Source organism: Enhydra lutris, unplaced genomic scaffold (assembly GCF_002288905.1).
Source record: "Enhydra lutris kenyoni isolate GAN:26980312 unplaced genomic scaffold, ASM228890v2 scaffoldscaffold85, whole genome shotgun sequence".
In the NCBI taxonomy this organism is placed as follows: Eukaryota; Metazoa; Chordata; class Mammalia; order Carnivora; family Mustelidae; genus Enhydra; species Enhydra lutris.
The window spans coordinates 6,293,494-6,308,350 of record NW_019154169.1 but is presented as its reverse complement, the minus strand read 5'-3'; the positions used below and the strand labels follow the sequence as shown (position 1 = coordinate 6,308,350).

Genomic DNA, 14,857 nt, shown 5'->3' with positions numbered 1-14,857 from the left:
GAGGAAGCAGGCTCCCTGCTGAGCAGGGAGCCCAATGCAATGCGGGGCTTGATCCCAGGACACTGGGATCATGACCTGAGCCGAAGGCAGAGGCTTTAACCCACTGAGCCACCCAGGCGCCCCAGGAGTAGGACTTATTTTGAAATAATTTTTGTTCATGGTGTCAGGTAGGGGTTGAGATTCTTTTTTGTTTGTTTGTTTCCTATATAGATACCAAATTATTTCAATACCATTTTTTTTACAAATGGTATTTTCAACAGTAGAAGTCTTTGGAACTTCGTTGAAAATTAAATGACCATTATATTAGTCTTCCCCTGCTGCTGTGACCAATTCCCACAAATTTTGTGACTTGAAAAAAAAAAAAAAAAAACCCACAAATTTATTATCTTATAGTTCCATAGGTCACAAGTCCAGAATGGGTCTCACCACACTAAAATCAAATATCAGCAGGGCTGTATTATTTTCTGGAGGCTTTGGGGAGAATCTGTTTCCTGCTTATTTGGGTTACTGGCAAAATTTAGTTACTTATATCTGTAGATCTGAGCTCTTCATTTTTTGGCTATAAGCTGAGAACTGTCACCAGCCTAGAGGCTGCCATATACCTTAGCTCATGGCCTCCTCCCTCCATCTTTAAAGCCAGCAACAGTGGGTTTAGTCCCTTTCACATCACATTTCTCTGACCTAGATGGGAAAGAATCTTTACTTTTCTTTTTCTTCCTAACAATTTAATCCTAAAGCCATTTGGCAGAACTGAGCATGGTAGGCATACACCTCAGTAAAGCCATGATGGCCCTACAGAACTGTGTGAGGGCCTGAGCATGGTGAAGGGTATCTGTCCAGGGAGAGTATGGCAGTGGCAATGGGGTATTGATTACTTCCAGGAAGATTAATCAAGTATGTTTTATACACACATAAATATATATAATATTTCTTCCATCAGGGAAGGGAGTTACACATATGAAAAGGGATACAACTAGAATGAACTCAGTGATTTTACATTAGAATTATGCTCATGCGAACTTATTTTCATTATATATAGATATAAAAATAAGTATAGATATAAATATGTGTATGCACTCTGTGTGTGTATTTATATTCATTAGCTTTGCCCACTTAGAGGGCCTGGGAACAGTGGCACTGCAGTGGCAATAAGCATGCTGCTACCCAGATCATGGCCTCCAAATACTCATTAATAGGAACCAGGCTCTTTCAAGAAATGATTGACTTCAGTCTTAGGGCAGAGCAAATAGAAGATGAACCTAGAACATCTTTTATGTTAAAGTGAGGACACATTCATTTATCAGGAATGATAGGGACTGGTTATTAAAAGGCTACAGAGGGGCACCTGGGTGGCTCAGTCGTTAAGCATCTGCCTTTGGCTCAGGTCATGATCTCGGGGTTCTGGGATTGAGCCCGTGTGGGCTGCCTGCTTGGCGGGAGGCCAGCTTCTTCCTCTCCCACTCTCCCTGCTTGTTCCCCCTCTCACTCTCTGTCAAATAAATAAATAAAATCTAAAAGAAAGAAAGAAAAAGAAAATTGAAAAAAAAAAAGAAAAAAAAAAGAAGCATCTGACTTGATTCCAGCTAAGGTCTGATCTCAAGGTCCCTGGATCAAGCACTGCATCGGGCTCTGTGCTGGGTGTTGGGTCTTTTGGAGATTCTCCCTCCCCCTTGCTCATGCTCATTCTAACAAAGAAAATCTTTAAAAAAAAAAAAAAAAGGCCATAGAGGCTGGATTGAACGGGTTTCCACGTGCCAAATCTGAGACAAACCTAATATTAATATAAATAATAACAGTAATAGAAACTTTGAATGAATTAGATGACATGTCCATGTTGATACAAATTAATCAACTGAAATTTTGCTGAAGAATGGGCAAATTTTATATCGTCTCAGGATACCCCCTCCCGTAAAATCCTTACTAATTACAAAGGGAAAAAGACTAATTTTACAGTGGAGAAGGCTGGCAGATATGCCTTATTAACTGATTAAAAGAATATCACCAGTAATGGGTCATCATGTGCCTCCTGATATGCCCTGAGAAGAACGCATCATCAGTTCTGTTGGCAACCTTCCAAAATGCATAACCTGCTTATGCGGAAACATCAAAGAAAACCAAAGTGGAGACATTTTCCAAAGACTGACTTATAATCATCAAAAGTGTCAAGATTATAAAAAAGTCAAGGCAAGAGAAAAACTTTCAGACTAAAGGAAATTAAAGAGACATGACATTTCAACACTGTGTGTGATTCTGAACTGGATTCTTTAGTGCAAATTACATTGGCACACTTGGTAAAACTTGGATGGGATCTAATGTAGATGGTGGCAATGTATTAATGTTAATTTCTTTTTTTAAGATTTGCATGAGCAGGGGAGAGGGGCAAAGTGGGATAGAGAAAAAGCAGACTCCTGGCTGAGCCACGAGCCCAACTCAGGGCTTGGTACCAGGACCTCAGGATCATGACCTAAACTAAAGGCAGACACTTAACCAACTGAGCCACCCAGGTGCCCCTTAATGTTAACTTCTTGATTCTGATTCTGTATTTCGGTTATATGTATATATGATTCTATATTTCGGGACATGTCTTTGTTTGTAGAAAATACCCAGCACCTTCAGAGTGATGTGGCATTAAGTCAGCAATTTACTTTCATATGGTTCAGGGGGGAAAAGTTCTTTGCACCAAATTTGCAACTTCTCTCTAAGTTTGAGATTGGATGAGAAAAAAAAGTATGGGGACGCCTGGGTAGCTCAGTCGTTAAGCGTCTGCCTTCAGCTCAGGTCGGGATCCCACGGTCCTGGGATCGAGCCCTGCATCAGGCTCCCTGCTCAGCAGGAAGCCTACTTCTCCCTTTCCCACACCCCCTGCTTGGGTTCCCTCTCGCTTTATCTCTGTCAAATAAATAAATAAAATCTTTAAAAAAAGAAAAAGTGTAGGGTGTTCTTTAAAAACACCTTGAATACTTGTGAATTACACTTCTAATCTTAAAATAGTTTTTATTTTTTTATTTTTTTTAAAGATTTTATTTATTTATTTGACAGAGAGAGATCACAAGTAGACAGAGAGGCAGGCAGAGAGAGAGAGAGAGAGGGAAGCAGGCTCCCTGCCGAGCAGAGAGCCCGATGCGGGTCTCGATCCCAGGACCCTGAGATCATGACCTGAGCCGAAGGCAGCGGCTTAACCCACTGAGCCACCCAGGCGCCCTTAAAATAGTTTTTAAAATTCACATTGAAGCTCCATAGGCTTTTGTCAGTCATGTTTGTATATATTAGTGCCTCCAAACTGTGGTTATTCTTGGCTTTTGATGAATCTTAAGATTTTTCTCCCACAGGGTGCTTGACCTTATTTACCTGGAGATTTCTAGTGTTACTTGTCTGGAGCTACTCAGTAAGCTTGATTTTTCATGCTTCTTTTCACCCATCACCCACCTTGGCCATTTCAGGATGCTACGCTCTCCCAGGAAGAAATGATTAAGTCCAAATTGAGTTTAAATCATGTGGGGTTTGTTGGTTTTTTTTGTTTCTACTGTTTTATTCCGCACTGCAGATAAAGTAGGTCAATAATCTCACAATAAGATGAAAAACTCTTTAAGTGGATAGAAATCAATCAGGAAAAAATATAAATTAGTAAGACAAAGAGAAAACTGTAATTAGAATATACAGAAGAAATAATTTAGAATTAAGCTTTAAATTTGAATCTTTTAAAGGAAAAACAAATTAGTACATAAAATTTTAAAAACTTATTACATAGTTTATCTTGTCTTTCATTTATAAAGCTAATCAGTCTCTCGGGAAAATAAACAATTTTCATGGGCACAGTTAGAAACATACATACAAAGTTATTCTACTTCTCCACTATGCAAGAGGACACTTCACATATGAGCCAGAGGACATCAACAGGGATATTAACTATAGCATTTGTGATAGAGAAAAAGTAGAAACACATTTCTGAACCTGAGTGTAGTAGATACCGAATACCTATGGGTAAGAAGATATCTAACAAGATACTAAAGAAAAATAAGATGCTAAATAAGATACTAAGGGGAAAAATGTTAGCTGAAACTCTTAAGTCTTCAGAATTTAAGAGATACAAGATTCTAAAAGTTGGGGCGCCTGGATGGCTCAGTTGTTAGGTGTCTGCCTTTGTCATAGGTCATGATCCCAGGGTCATGGGATCAAGCCCCGCATCGGGCTCTCTGCTTGTCGGGGAGCCTGCTTCTCCCTCTCCCACTCCCGAGGTTTGTGTTCCCTCTCACTCTCTGTCAAATAGATAAAGTATTAAAAAAAAAAAAAAGTTGTAAAATAGAGCACCTGATAGGATTCAAAAAGGAAGTTGCCAAAAACGAGCTACGAAACTCCCATATACCATATTCAGTACATTCAAAACATCAGGTTGTGGAGATGAGGAAAGAATTTGGGAAAACTCTGTGTGCTGAGTCTTACATCTTCCAGGAGAGAAGAGAATGCCTGCCCATCTCTCATGCTTATTGGGAGGGCGCACTATGATTGCTACAACCTGGGAACAAAGTGGATTGCTGTCTAACTTCCTAGAGAAATCTAAATATCATGAGAATGCTTGAACTAGTGCTGCTCTTCTATCAGCCAACAATCTCAAAGTGTATCCAGAACAAGAATGCATGAATGTTTCCCAAGGACCAGATGTGGCCCTAGGTCTATGGAGAAAAAGAAAAAAAAAGCCACTTAGAGGGGCTCCTGGGTGGCTCAGTCAGTTAGTGGTCTGCCTTCAGCTCAGGTCATGATCTCAGGGTCCTGAGATTGAGCCCTGTGTTGGGCTCCCTGCTCAATGAGAGTTTGCTTCTCCTTCTCCCCTCTGCCCCTACCCCCTACTTATGTGTGCTCACTCTCAATAAATAAAATCTTAAGTAAATAAGTATACGGGCTGAATTATACACACTAAATCTACAACAGGGATAGGATTGAGAAACAATGGGTCTTTAACATTTATCATTAATGTTTCATATAGTTACTATAAAAATATGAAGCAAAGACATGTTAACATGTATTCTTTCTACACGAGTGCCTTGTCAAATTTTTTTTTAAAGATTTTATTTATTTATTTGACAGAGATCACAAGTAGGCAGAGAGGAAGGCAGAGAGAGAAGGGGAAGCAGGCTCCCATTTGAGCAGAGAGCCTGATGTGGGGCTCGATCCCAGAACCCTGAGACCATGACCTGAGCTGAAAGCAGAGGCTTAACCCACTGAGCCACCCAGGCGCCCCTGCCTTGTCAAATTTTTTGAACTATTCAGAAGAGTTTATCCATCCCACTCATTGCATACTAATTAGAAAGTTAAAAATTATGTTTATAATGGAAAAGTCTAGTAACTACCTTAATTGGTGAACAAATTCAGCAATACCAATAGCAATACCAGGACAATGTATTTTACTTATGTAATGACATATTTAATGCTTTATGTTATGCATAGTATACCTTTTGCTATAGTAAGTACATATCATCATATTATTACCAAAACTACTACTTCTGTATTTATTCATAAGGAAACAGACAATTCCTAAAAGTCTGACATTCTAACAAGCCTAGATTCTAAAAATGGGAGTATCAAAAATGTTACAAAAAAAGTGGTGGTGGTGACTGTTCTCAGTTAAGAGATTATAAGATGAGAGCCTTGATCAGATTATTATTTAGAAAAACATTTTATAAGCCAAGTTTTTTAAAGGTTTTAAAAATTTTATTGCATATTTAAAAAATTGTGCATTCCAATAATTAAAATCATTTGAACAAAAAAAAATGGCACTCTGATTAAATTGCATTTTACAGCTTACAGGACACCATGGACCGGCTTTGTTTTAACTCTAGATTTCACTGTCATCCCACCCAGCTTCTTCCTGCATTAACATGCAAGTTATTTTTCCTCCCTGCCAGCCGGACTGGACTGGCAGATGGGAGAGGCAGGCACCTTCATTGTCAGTAGTTCTTTGATGTGAAAAGGGGCAGCACAGTCATTTAAACTTGATCCAACCTCTGTGTATCTTACAAAGTTGAACAGCTAAAAGAAGTAAAAAAGGTAATGCTTGTGGAATATACAGTGCGTATTAGTGGCAATGCCTCATTACAATTCACCTGCTTGCTTCTCCTGTTCAATCATTTCTTTTGAAGGTAGTGGATTATTCTCTTGTATTTTTGTCTTCTTCCAATTTCAACTTCTGAATTTCTCAATCTCAGCTATTATCGGGTTTGTTAGACATGGCTGCAGAGAAGTAGAGCAAGACGCACAAGCGAGCAAAGTCTGGTCTGCACAGTGGCCCCTGCTGGATCTTCTTTTTCTAAAGATCTATTTGTCAGAGTGAGAATGAGAGAGAGAGCACAAGCAGGGGGAGTAGCAGGCAGAGGGAAAAGCAGGCTCCCTACTGAGCAGGGAGCCCAATGTGGGACTGGGTTCCAGGACCCTGGGATTATGACCTGAGCAGAAGGCGGACGGTTAACCGACTGAGCTACCCAGGCGTCCCTAAGCCAGTTTTTGAGATACTTTGGGAAATTATGGAATTATTTTTAATTTTTTAATGCTATGCTATTAAAATTAAGACAATCTCATTTTTAGGTTATACATGAAGTATTTAGGAGTGAAATGTTAATAAAAATAAAATGTGTCAGATGTTAACTAAGTCAGTCTTGGATGTGATGGATGTTTCACTATTATTTAAGCTTTCCTGTGATTTTTAGAAATCTTCAATACAAAAAGTTGGTGGGAAAATTTAGCTAAAAAGACTTAAAATACAAAAAAAATATTTAGGAAAATGAATAATCTTATGTAGGAAACGTTCTATGGAGATTATATTTGATTCTATAAAAGTACAAAACAAAGGGTATATTAAAATACTAGATAGACTAGAAATTGTTTTTGTAACCCATATGATAAATACCCATAAACACAAAATAATTCTAAAAATTAATGAAAAATACTAGAAATTGTACACTATGGACAGGTAATTTACAAAAAATTCAGATGGCCAATAAGCAAATGAAAGCATGCTCAGTCTACCCAATATTTAAATAAATTCAGATTAAAGCAATGGCCTATTTCTCATTAGATTGACAAAGAGCACCAAGTACTATTAAATTGTAGGAGAATGTGCATCTCAAACACTGTTGATGGGACTGAATGTGCTTTATCTGGAAAGTAATGTTACTATTACAATAAAACAATAAATAAAAGGGTGTCTGGGTGGCTCAGTCAGTTAAATATCCCATTCTTGATTTTGGCTCAAGTCATGACCTCAGGGTGCTGGGATGAGGCCCTCATCAGGCTCCTGGTTCAGTGGGGAGTCTGCTTGAGGATTCTCCCTCCCTCTGCCCCTTCCCTTCTCTCTCTCTCTCAAATGAATAAATCTTCAAAAATACACTATTTTTGTTCCACAAACCTGATGTAAGAATCTATCTTACAGAAATAAAAACATACCTATACAAGTATTTATGTTTAATGGTATTTATTGACAATTGTTTGAAACAGCAAGGAAGGCAAAATAACATGAATGTTCATCAACAGAAAAACAACTTGAACATTTAATACCTCTCCATATGTAGTATTCTGCAGCTACTAACACTAAAATGAGTAAGTTAGATTTATATGTACCTGGAAAGATGTCCATTATGTATGTTGCAGGAAAGTTGCAGACTGATGTCCATACAGTGACCCTGTTTAAATATATAAATATTCACAACCAAGAAAAAAACCCATGTATAAACATACAAATATACAAACATAAAAATGTACATTTAAACAAAAAGCTACAAAAGTACTCATTAGGTTTAGTTTAAGAAGTCAGATTTTCTTTTCTTTTTTTTAAAGATTTTATTTATTTGAGAGAGAGAGAACACAAGCAAGGGACAGAGGGAAAGAGATAAGCAGATTCCACAGTGAGAAGGGAGCCTGAAGGGACATGGGGCTTGATCCCAGGACACTGGGATCATGACCTGAACCTAAGGCAGAGGCTTAACTGCGCCACCCAGGTGCCTCAGGAAGCTAGATTATATGTATATTTGCTACAATTTCCTGTTTTTCAGGAAATGCATTATGTAATTTCAGAAGGGTAATTCAAATACGAAAAAAAAAGCTACATAAAAATACACTTAATTTCTAACTTTTCTTCTGAGAATAAGTAAAACACTGTTAGAAGTAGAGAACAAAGTAATGACATAATGGCCCATTTGACAATCTTTATTCTTGTATTTGTTATAAAATTCATCTTAGAAAACAATCTCCAATTCTAGAACTTTATTTATGGCCTAACTATATCAATGATAAAGACATTTATTTCATTACCAGGCCTTTAAGATTTCACAAACCTGTTTTGTTTTTGTGTTTGTTTTTAATATCTCATTAAGTTGAACTAAGAATTGGGGTAGAGGGAAGAGTAAGAAGGGACTGTGAAGGAAGATTGTTACACGGAGGAATTTCCCTTTTTTAAGAGGACAAGTCCCTTTTTTAAGAGGACAAGGTCCTATCTGTAGAAAAAGAATGGGATTGGTTTAGAGAAAGCAACTTGCCCTATCATAAACTCAGTTGGCCTCCAGCTATAATGTCTAGAGTTTCCACCTCTGCGGTTATTCTTTGTAGCTAGAGCAGCATTTACAAAAATAGTTCACATGCAAAAGATATTAATAGGCATTATAAGAAGGGATTCATGGTCAAGTAAGTCTGGCATATGAGGGGTTAAAGTTTCGAGAAATTCCTTTACTAAAATATTTATTATAGCCCTGATAAAATGAACTTATTGCTCCAAAAAGTCATGTGAAATATGCCACCATTTACAAGCTGGTTTGACCACAGAATCTTTTTTTTTTTTTTTTAAGATTTATTTATTTGACAGAGACACAGAGAGGGAACACAGGCAGGAGGAATGGGAGAGGGAGAATTAGGCCTCCCGCAGAGCAGGGAGCCCATTGCGGGCCTCGATCCCAGGACTCCAGGATCATGACCCAAGCAGAAGGCAGACGCTCAATGACTGAGCCACCCAGGCGACCCCAGAATCTTTTTTTCTAATATCATCTGAGTCATATTACTTAAAAAGTACTACAGGAAATTTTAGGCTAACGTATTATCTGTAGAATTCAACATAGAGATATGGTCCTAAGGAAAAGAATTCAAAACAAGTAATTTTAAGGTAGCACAAGGTACATTACTGTTACATCATTATAAAAACGGGGGCAACTGGGTGGCTCAGTGGGTTAAGCCTCTGCCTTCAGCTCAGGTCATGATCTCAGGATCCTGGGATGGAGCCCTGCATCAGGCTCTCTGCTCAGCAGGGAGCCTGCTTCCCCTTCTCTCTCTGCCTGCCTCTCTGCCTACTTGTGATCTCTCTGTCAAATAGATCTTTAAAAAATATATTTTTCATATGTGACAACCATGCAATCCATTGAGTAGTGATTTATGATGTAATAAATTATAAAACCTGAGCAAAATAGACTGATGGTATAGATAACAATAAAGAGCTGTTGTGACTCCACAGCAATACTGTTAAATACTCATGAATTATGGTTCTCTAATATTTATTTGGTATGTAATGACTAACGTTTGAACTCTTAATTTGGCAAGTTGCACATAAATAATGTATTTAAGTTGTAGGTATCAATAGTTTAAAAAAATTTTAAGATTTTATTTATTTGACAGAGAGACAGACAGCAAGAGAGGAAACACAAGCAGGAGGAATGGGAAAGGGAGAAGCAGGCTTCACTGAGCAGGGAGCCCAACCATGTGGGGCTTGATCCCAGGACCCTGGGATCAAAGGCAGACGCTTAACAACTGAGCCACCTAAGTGCTCCTAAAATTTGTTAAACAATAAGACACATAACAATAAAAATATTAGGAGAATGTGTCTTCAATAGATGACTTTAGGGATGCCTGGGTGGCTCAGTCAGTTAAGCGGCTGCCTTCGGCTTGGGTCATGATCCCAAAGTTCAGGGATCGAGTCCCACATTGGGCTCCTTGCTCAGCAGGGAGCCTGCTTCTCCCTCTGCCTCTGCCTGCCACTCTGCCTGCCTGTGCTCTCTCTCTCTCTCTGACAAATAAAAATAAAATCCTTTAAAAAAAATAGATGACTTTAGGAGGAACTTCATACCTTTTCAGAGTCAATGAATTCATAATTCAAATAACAAAAAGGAAATTTAAAAAAATTAGATCATAATTGAAATCTTTGTAGAACTATTGAGACACTAGGACTGATAATTTGAACATCTAAAAAAATAAAAAATCTTAATGTTATTTTAATTTTACCTTGGCTATTATCTCAACAATAAGTCCTATTTGCAAATTCTCATATTGTAAGAAATAACTAAAAGCAAAATATCAAAGAACCTCAAAATTTCATGATGAAAAAATATCCCTGAAATCATTTAACAATGTATCATAAAATTAAATTGAGATTTTCTGAATGCCAGAAATTGATTCTATGCTAGTACATTGGTTTTAAGGCAAATATTAATTTTAAAACTCAACTACTAATCATTCAGCCAAAATGTGTTTTCAAAGAGCTTTTGCAGGTAATAATACTGTATGAATTTTTTAACTTAAATTTTGTACACATGGTCATGTAAACTGTTTTTTCAATGTTCTCAAAGAACATTGAAAAACACATTTCAAAACCATTCACTGAGAGAATTAAAATGACTTGAGACTGTATCAGATCATTTTTCCATCATAATCATCTCTTACAAATATAATTTGTAGGGGTGCCTGGGTGGCTCAGTGGGTTAAAGCCTCTGCCTTCAGCTCAGGTCATGATCCCAGAGCCCTGGAATCAAGCCCCGCATCAGGCTCTCTGCTCAGCAGGGAGCCTGCTTCTCTCTCTGTGCCTGCCTCTCTGTCTATTTGTGATCTCTGTCAAATAAATAAATAAAATCTTAAAAAAAAATCAAATATAATTTGTAGACTTTTGAAATGTAATTAATCTATAACAGATTAAATCTTGGACATTCCTGAAGAATAGTATTCCTTTGTATTCTTTTAATTGGTAGATATTATTTATATTTTATTTAGAATATTTATATCTATCATTATAAGGGAATCTGGTCTTTAATTTTTTAATTTTTGTTTAATTTGACACCATTCTTATATTCTTATAATGATAGGTCTATCATTATAAGGGAATGTGCATCAAAAATTTTATTGAGGGAAGAGGCTGGAAAATTTTAAGTGTTTAAGACTATTTAGCCTAAGTTTCTCAAAAACCACAAGCTACCAAATCTCAACTATGATGAAACAGATAACATAAGTAGCCATATAAATGAATAACCATTAAAGAAACTGAATTTATAATTGTAAAGCTCCCTAAAAATCCTCAGGCCCAAAAGGCTTCACTTGCAAATTTTCACAAACTGAAAAATGAACACAAATTTTAAGCAACTTTCAGAAAACAGAAAAGAAACACCTCCCAACTCATTCTATTAAGCCGATATTATACAATACAAAATTAGACAAAGACTAGGGGGTAGAGAGAGAGGAAGGAAGAAAGGAAAAAAATAATATGACAATTATTTTTCATAATCTAAGAAAAATCTCCAACAAAATATTAGCATATCAATTCCAACAAGAAATTATATGACATGACTATGTGAGATTTATTACAGTTATGTGAGGACTGGTTTTACATTAAAAAGTCAATCCATGTAATCCACCATATAAACAGGTTGAAGAAAAAAGTCATATAATCGTATCATATATCTGGATAAAATCCAATATGCATTCGTTATTTTTAAAAAAAGCTAAACTGGGGGCACCTGGGTGGCTCAGTGGGTTAAGCCGCTGCCTTCAGCTCAGGTCATGATCTCAGGGTCCTGGGATCGATCCCCGCATCGGGCTCTCTGCTCAGCAGGGAGCCTGCTTCCTCCTCTCTCTCTGCCTGCCTCTCTGCCTGCTTGTGATCTCTCTCTGTCAAATAAATAAATAAAATCTTTAAAAAAAAAAAAAAAGCTAAACTGTTGAAGGAGCCAAGATGTCCTTCAACAGACAAATGGATAAAGAAGATGTGGTCCATATATATAATGGAATATCACTCAGCCATCAGAAAGGATGAATACCCAACTTTTGCATCAACATGGGTGGAACTGGAGATTATTATTGTAAATGAAATAAGTCAAACAGAGAAAGACAATTATCATATGGTTTCACTTATGTGTGGAATAGCACAAGGAATAGCATGGAGGATATTAGGAGAAGGGAGGGAAAAATGAGCAGGGGGATCAGACCGGGTGACAAACCATGAGAGACTATGGACTCGGAGAAACAAACTGAGGGCTTTAGAGGGGAGGGGGGTGGGGAGATGGGTGAGCCCAGTGATGGGTATTAAGGAGGGCATGTATTGCAATGAGCACTGGGTGTTATATGCAAACAATGAATCATGGAACACTACATCAAAAACAAATGATGTACTGTATGGTGACTAACATAATAAAAAAATTATTTAAAAAAATAAAAATTGGGGCGCCTGGGTGGCTCAGTGGGTTAAGGCCTCTGCCTTCGGCTCAGGTCATGATCCCAGGGTCCTGGGATCAAGCCCCACATCGGGCTCCCACCTCAGCAGGGAGCCTGCTTCCTCCTCTCTCTCTCTCTGCCTGCCTCTCTGCCTACTTGTGATCTCTGTCTGCCAAATAAATAAAATCTTTAAAAAAAAATAAAATAAAAATTAAAAAGTTAGGAGCAGAGGGGAACTTCAATTTAAAAAAGAACATCTACATAAAGCCAACAGCTTACATTGTACTTCATGATGAAAGACTGAGTATTTCCCCCTAAGATTTGGAAAAACACAAGGATATCTGCTCTTGTCTGTGTTATCCAACATAGCACTAACAGTTACAGCCAGCATAATAATGCAAACAAAAGACAGAAAAGACACAGACAAAAAGACACAGACTAGAAAGGAAGATATAAAACTGTCACTGTCCATAGATGACATGATTGTCTATGTAGAAAACCCCAAGGAATTTACTAAAATATGAAACAAAACTTTCCAGAATGAATTGGTGAGTTCTGCAGCAAGGTCACAGATTACCAGATCAACATACAGATATATATTTATATAGTTTGTATATACTAATGATGAACAGGTAAAAATTGGATTTAAAAACACAACACTATTTAGAGCTTTTCCAAAGAAAGTGAGATACTTAAGTATATACATTTACAAATCATGTATAAGATCTGTATGCCAAAAATTACAAATCCTAATAAAAAAATTTTAAAAGATGATGTCAATTTCCTAGGGCTGCCATAAGAAATTACCACAAGCTTTGTGTTTTCAAACAGCACAAATCTATTACAGTTTTGGGGAACAGAAGTCCAAAATTAAGGTATTGGCAGGGCCACGTTCTCTCTGAAGGCAGGGGTTGGATCCTTTCTTTCCCCTCTAGTTTCTAGTAGTTACTACTAATTCTAAACAGAATTCCTTGGCCTGTAGATGCATTCCAATCTGTCTGATTTCACATGGCCTTCCCTGTGAGTTTGTGTCCACATTTCCCTCTTCATATCAGGACACCAGCCATTACAGCAGTGCCCACTCTAATCCAATATGATCTCTGTCTTAACTTGAATACATCAGCAAAGACCCTATTTCCAAATTAGATCACACTCATAAGTACTGGGAGTTGTTACCTGAATATTTTGGAGAACACAAACTAACAACAATAACCTAAAAATGGAAAGATATACTAGATTAATGGATTAAAAGACTTACCAAAGATATAAATTATTTCTAAACAGAATTCCTATTAAAACCTCAGCAATATTTTGTAAATATAGGTAAGCTTATTCTAGTATTTATTTGAAATGGCAAAAACTAAGAATAGGTAAATCAGCTTGAAAAAGAATAAAGTAGGAGAAATCCTATTAAGACATGCTATAAAATGACAGTAATCATAGCAGTGTGATATTGGCAGATGGAAAGACAGATCATTGGATGGAAGTAGAAAAACTTGAAGTAAGATATACACAAATATATTCAATAGATTTCTGAGAGAGTACAAAAGCAATTTAATGGAGGAAAGACAGTCTTTTCAACAAATGATGCTTGTACAAATGGACATCCATTAGCCAAAACAAACTAAGAACATTAAGCTAAAGCATATAACATACATGAAAAATTAACTCAAAATAGATTACAGACTTAGGTGTAAAACAATAAAAATTTATGCAAAAACAGGAAAAGTCTTTGGAATCTGGGTAGGCAGGGAGTCTTTAGATTTGACACCAAAGCAAAACCCATAAAAGGAAAAATTGATAAAGTAGAACTTATCAAAGTTGAAAACTTTTGCTCTTCAAAAGACCCAACTAAAAGGTGGAAAAAAAAAAAGCTACACATCAAGAAAAGTATTGGGGTGCCAGGGTGGCTCAGTGGGTTAAGGCCTCTGCCTTTGGCTCAGGTCACGATCTCAGGGTCCTGGGATCAAGCCCTGCATTGGGCTCTCTGCTCAGCAGGGAGCCTGCTTCCCTTCCTCTGTCTCTGCCTGCCTCTCTGCCTACTTGTGATCTCTGTCTGTCAAATGAATAAATAAAATCTTAAAAAAAAAAGAAAATTATTTACAACCACACAGCGAAGGACTAGTATCATCAAAAATATAGAAAATACTCTTTCAAAACCCAACAATAAAAAATAAGACAATTCAAAGATCAGTAAAAGACACAGGTATTTTACCAAAATGGATAGAGAGATGACAAGTACATGAAAAGGTATTCAAGATCATTAGGCCATTAGAGGAATGCAAATTAAGATCAAGAAGAGACATCATTACACACCTATCACAATGGCTAAAACAAAAAGTGATGACAACACCAAAGGCTGAGAAAGTCATATGCTACTGGTGTGAATATAAAATGGTAAAGCCATTTTCAA

General features: G+C 37.1%; 1 protein-coding gene across 1 annotated transcript in view; it reads left to right on the top strand.

Moving 5' to 3' along the window:
- Positions 1-14,857, top strand: part of LOC111161453 (zinc finger protein 527) — a 511,863-nt gene that overhangs the window by 370,068 nt on the left and 126,938 nt on the right. The window lies entirely within an intron of this gene.